The sequence below is a fragment of the Triticum aestivum genome, chromosome 6B, assembly GCF_018294505.1.
Source record: "Triticum aestivum cultivar Chinese Spring chromosome 6B, IWGSC CS RefSeq v2.1, whole genome shotgun sequence".
In the NCBI taxonomy this organism is placed as follows: Eukaryota; Viridiplantae; Streptophyta; class Magnoliopsida; order Poales; family Poaceae; genus Triticum; species Triticum aestivum.
Window position 1 is genome coordinate 332728167 of NC_057810.1, and position 6000 is coordinate 332734166.

The window sequence follows — 6000 nt, forward strand, 5'->3', positions numbered from 1 at the left end:
TGTAGTCCTGACAACAACGGATGTGGTTGTCATAGTATGCCTAGTAGTTGAAGGAACAATCATATCAACTCTTGGAATGTGCACCGTGCGCTTGTTCTCCTCGTGGCCAACACGTCGTTTTATTTCCTGTTCAGCTTTGCAAGCAAGATGAAACAAATGGTCCATAGGATAACACTCTTCATGAATTAGTATCTCTTGAATATCACGGTTTAATCGTCCCCAAAATCTATCCATAAAATCATCTTCACTTTCTTCTAAAGAGGAATGCAACAAGGTAGTTTGTAAATCATCATAATATTTTGTTACAGTTTCACTACCTTGTTTTAAGTGTTGCAACTTCTTAATCATGTCACGAGTATAATAAGCAGGGACGAAAGTATGTCGCATGGCAAGTTTCAAATCATCCCAAGTAGTAGGTATATAATCAGGGTGTAACCGACAATATTCACTCCACCAAACCAAAGCATAACCAGTGAAAGAACCAACCGCAACCTTAACCTTTTTATGTTCATCGAAATTATGGGAAGCAAATATATTTTTTATGTCGAACTCCCATTCAATATATAAAGCAGGTTTAAAACGGCCATTAAATGGTGGTATAGATACATTAACCTGATCATGTGCATTTGGATGTTTGTGCACCTCTCGTGACGGTTGTGGTATTTGCAAAGGTGGGGGCACGTCTCCCGCGATCGACAAAGACCATGAATTGACTCTAGATCCTGTCATGATTAGTAGAACAAGAAACAAAACCCAAAATAATGTTCCTATAACTACTAGGATGTGGTGGTAAAACGCTCACAGTAAAGCAAATATCAATGTCTTACAAGTTCTTACCATGCAGCAGGCGGTGATCGGCAACCAGCGGTGTCAAGTAACTCCGAATATTGAGTAAAGCGATTGCCAGGGGAGCATACGTATACACGGTGTAGAAATATGTGGAGCTGGGTTGGCTATATATGGTAGCAAAAGATTAGCAATAATCAATTCAAAGATGCAATGTTGAATAAACGCTCAACGACGGTACTGTGCTGGTCCTAGGCTAGACCGGACTAGAGACGCGAGCCTAGAACACTAATGAGGTCACGGCGTAGCACAACTAGCATCAATGAAGGATACTAAGTAGCTCTTGACAGCAAGATATAAGTGAAGATCACAACAGTAGTGAAGATAATAAGGTGAAACAACAGCCAATCAGGATATATCAACAACTTTGTCTCCAACTTTCCTCTGAAAAAGTTTGTGCCGATTTTTTTGTTTTTTTTCTTCTCTCTTTTTTTTCCTCACACTTTTTTTTTCTTTCTCTCCTTTTTTTTCTCTGACTTTTTTTCCTTTTTTTCTCTCGTTTTTTTCTCTCTTTTTTTCTCCCTCTTTCCAAAACAAACTAGATAAGATGCAGATTGGATCAAGTGAAGATGTGAACGATCTCAACTATTATTATGACAATGAATGGTGGGTAGCACGTGGTGGAAATTAATAGATGGGATGGTGGACAGCGGAAGGGATAATGATGCAGCGGCGGCGTGACTAATGTGAACAGAACTCGAAACTCTAAAGGAACTAGACACTAAGACCAGCAACTGACACGACGATGCAACCGATAATTCAACTATGCAAGCAACGAATAGAAAATTGCAAAGGCTCAGACTGGCTTGGATAAAGGATGAACAGATCTAACTTTTTTTGTGGCTTTTTCATGAACTATAGGTATGAATGACAGATGCGATCTAAACTATGAAAAACTGTAAAATCTCACCGAGCAACCTGAAAACTGATACCACTTGATAGAGGCGGGGTGTCCCGATCTTTCGATGAGATGATAACTATCGATTTGGTGGAGAAGACTTTGACGATCCGACTACAAACGTGCACGATGTTGCACCTTAGCAATCGCTAAACCAATCTCCTGAGGTTACTGACAATGCTGGAAGCACGGTCAGCCTGACCACGAAGGTCTATTCCTGCAAGCAATCGAAGAACGAGCAAGAGTATGATAAAGCAATCTGAATATTGCAAATATATATGAAGTATTGATAATGGTGGGGATCCGGAAGCGGTCTTGGTCTGGTCGTTGGACACAAACGAAGTACACGAAGTTGCAATGGCTAACTTTTAACTAAACAAATCCCAAGGAAAAGCTACTAGATGGATCTACTTATATAGGAGCAAGGGGTGGCGGCCAAGGAGGTGGGAGGACGTCCCAAGGCAGCCTAAAACTAAATCTAGGTCGTACAAGGCCAATGGGCCCAAGTGGAGGTGATGTAACACCTTTGGACTTGTAGTTTGTCTCGGATTCTGCTGCAGCATCAGATTGTTTCGTCCACAACTCAACGCTCCGGACGAATTTGAAGGTGATTTCAATTGGGTTGGAAAGTGCACGAAATCTAGTTTCCAACAAAAAAAGAATCACCCAATTCGGAGTCCGTATGAAAAACTTGTGTGCGTTTTGAGTCAGGTGTGTCTGTGCAGTCCGAATCTGAATCCAGAACGTGAGAGACTTGGACTCTATCTTCTCTTGGGCCAAAAGTGACGTGAGAAAACTTTTTGGACAGCAAATAAACATCTCTTTCTTCCTTATCTTCATATGTGGATTGTACAAATGTCCCATACACCTGCAATTAGACAAAACACAAAAGTGTGTGAAGTATTTTTGTTCTGGATAACATAAATAGATTATTGAATAGTTTGCACTAGAAATCACCTGACAAATATGCATATATGCAATATTTTTTGTCATATCCAAGGTAGTCATGTCCTCATCATACAAGGCCAATGGGCCCAAGTGGAGGTGATGTAACACCTTTGGACTTGTAGTTTGACTCGGATTCTGCTGCAGCATCAGATTGTTTCGTCCACAACTCAACGCTCCGGACGTATTTGAAGGTGATTCCAATTGGGTTGGAAAGTGCACGAAATCTAGTTTCCAATGCAAAAAGAATCACCCAATTCGGAGTCTGTATGAAAAACTTGTGTGCGTTTTGAGTCAGGTATGTCTGTGCAGTCCGAATCTGAATCTAGAACGTGAGAGACTTGGACTCTATCTTCTCTTGGGCCAAAAGTGACGTGAGAGAACTTTTTGGACAGCAAATAAACATCTCTTTCTTCCTTATCTTCATATGTGGATTGTACAAATGTCCCATACACCTGCAATTAGACAAAACACAAAAGTGTGTGAAGTATTTTTGTTCTGGATAACATAAATAGATTATTGAATAGTTTGCACTAGAAATCACCTGACAAATATGCATATATGCAATATTTTTGGTCATATCCAAGGTAGTCATGTCCTCATCACTACTAAGAAGTGATGGTGGTGTATCACAAATCCGTCAAGCAAAACTCAAATTCTTACCAGTTCTTACCCAGCAGCAGGCGGTGATCGGCAACCGTTGTAGTCAAGAACTCTCAAAGCTTGGATAGAGCGATTACCAGGGAGAGTCAAACACACGACGTAGATGTATGTGGAGCTGGGAAGGCTTATAGTATGGTAGCAAAAAGGGTCAGCAATAATCAATTCAGAGATGCAAAGTTGAATAAACGCTCAACGACGGTACTGTGCTGGTCCTAGGCTAGACTGTGCTAGAGACGCGAGCCTAGAACACCAACAAAATCACGGCGCGGCACGTAAACAAGGGAAAAGCACACTCTGAAATTTTTCTTTTCGCTCTCTTTTTTTTTGCGCTCCTTTTTTTTTGCGCTGCTTTTTTTTTTGCGAAAAAGCACTATAATGGCGAGTGTCTCAAAACTCTTCCTAGGTCAAACTGGCAGGATGGGCACGAAATTTTTTTTCGACAATTTTTTTTTTCGACTGCCCGGACCCAAAAACTGGAAACGGGTCAAAAAAAACTTCCTATAATGGCACCTGTCTCAAAACACTCAGAAACACCTAAAAATAGGATAGCCAGAAATTTTTTCGAAAAATGCGTTTTCGAAAAATTTTGGGCCTAAACGGAGCGTGGCTACCCGACTCTTTTTTTTCCGAAACCTACTCCGGCAAGGAAACACGAATCGGAATCTAGATGGATCTCGAAAACAAACCTAATATGACAAGAACTCGGATTGGTGGTGGATATATGGTGGTAGATGGCAGCGGTGGTGGTATATGACAGCTGTGGTGGTATATGGATACGAATTCGAAGCGGTGGCAGATAAGCGGTGGTGGTAGTGGCAGGGGTGATGATGATGGTGCGGCGGCGGCGTGACAACTTATGACCAGAACTCGAAACTCTAAAAGACTAGACTCTAAGACGAGCAACTAGTAACGACGATGCAACCGCAAATTCAACAAAGCAAAACCCTAAAAAGATTATGCAAAAGCTCAGATTGGTTCGGATATGATGAACTAACCCTAATTTTTTTTGTGGCTTTTTCGTGGACTGTAGGTATGAAGAACAGACTCGATCTAAACTACGAAAAACTGTAAAATCTCGCCGAGCAACCTGGAAATCTGATACCACTTGATAGAGGCAAAGGTGTCCCGTCTTTCGATGAGATGGTGGATTTCGCTTTGGTGGAAGTCGACTTTGACGATCCGACTACGAACGTGCGAGGACGTCGCGCCTTAGCAAACGCTAAACCAACTCCGAGAGGTTATTGACCACGCCGGAGCACGATCAACCTGACCACGAGGGTCTGTTTCCTGCGAGCAAACGAAGAACAAGCAAGAAACTAAGATTGCAATCTGGATATTGCGAATATAAGATGAAAGCTTTATTGATCAAGGTGGGGTTCTGTGACGCCTTTGTCTGGTCGTTGAACACAAACGAAGTACGCGAAGTTGCAGCTATGGCGAACTTTTAATCTAAACAAAACCCAAAGTCTAAACGATGCCCTAAGGGCTGTATATATGGAGGAAGAGGGGGGAATTTCGTGGCCCTTGGTGGAGGGGTCCGAAATCAACCCTATCTCTTGTTTCCCCACACATACGGACTCTAAAAATAGCCTATACTTATGTATTTCGAAACTACATGGGCCTGGCCCAATAATAAGGTGATGCAGCACCTAAAATAGCCTCGGGACGAAATTTATGAAGTGGCATCTTGTATATTTCGTCCAAGGCTTCATGCACCATTATGGTGGCTTCAATGTCCTGAAATCATCACTTGTAACTCCGTTCTTGTTCCCCTTGCGCATGCCATCATCTCCATGCTTGTTCTTGCTCCAATGTTCATCCTTCTCCAAGCTAGGCCCTTCATTTGTAAGCAAAACAAATGTATCCAATTTAGGCAGCATCATATTCTCATGAACATTAGAATCATTACCAAGAAACGAAAGTACCTGGTAATTTAGTTGGCGTGCATGAGCTCTAGTAATTGGTCCAGTATGTATAGCAGCAGGGGCTGTGGGTGTAACAATTGTATTGATGTCCTCATCACACGTTCATCCCCATGTACACTCTGACTACTCCCGAAGCCCTAAGGATACATAAGATGAGACCTCGACTATGCGCCATGGGACACAAGGTGAATTCACTCCTCTCCGAACCATCACTTTCCATATGTGAGACATGGCTACTACCTCAAATATATGTGCTATGCATGACTAGGAACAAAGAGGAAGACCATGGACAAGATGGCGAGGACGCCAAGTACAAGAACTACCAAAGAAGCTCCAGCGAGCGGACGTCCGGCCTCCAGCGGACGACCGGCCACTCACAGCGAGCGGACGTCCGGCCTCCAACGGACCACCGGCCCCTGAAGACCCGAGCCGAATCCGCGGAAGACCGGAGCCAACGGATGACCGGCGACCGGACGACCGGAAATCATCGGACGTCCGGTGCCCCCGGACCCGAGCCAAATCAACGGAAGTCCGAAGAACCCCGGACGTCCGGTCCCTCTTGAGCCACCGGACGACCGGCCCCCATCGGACGTCCGGTACCTGTCTGCGCACAGTGTTCGGGCCCGAGGCCCATGTATCCTCTCTCTCACTTACCCTTCGTGGACATAGACTATATATACTCCTCCACCTCCTCCTAATTAGATTTAGCGTTGATTTAGCTCA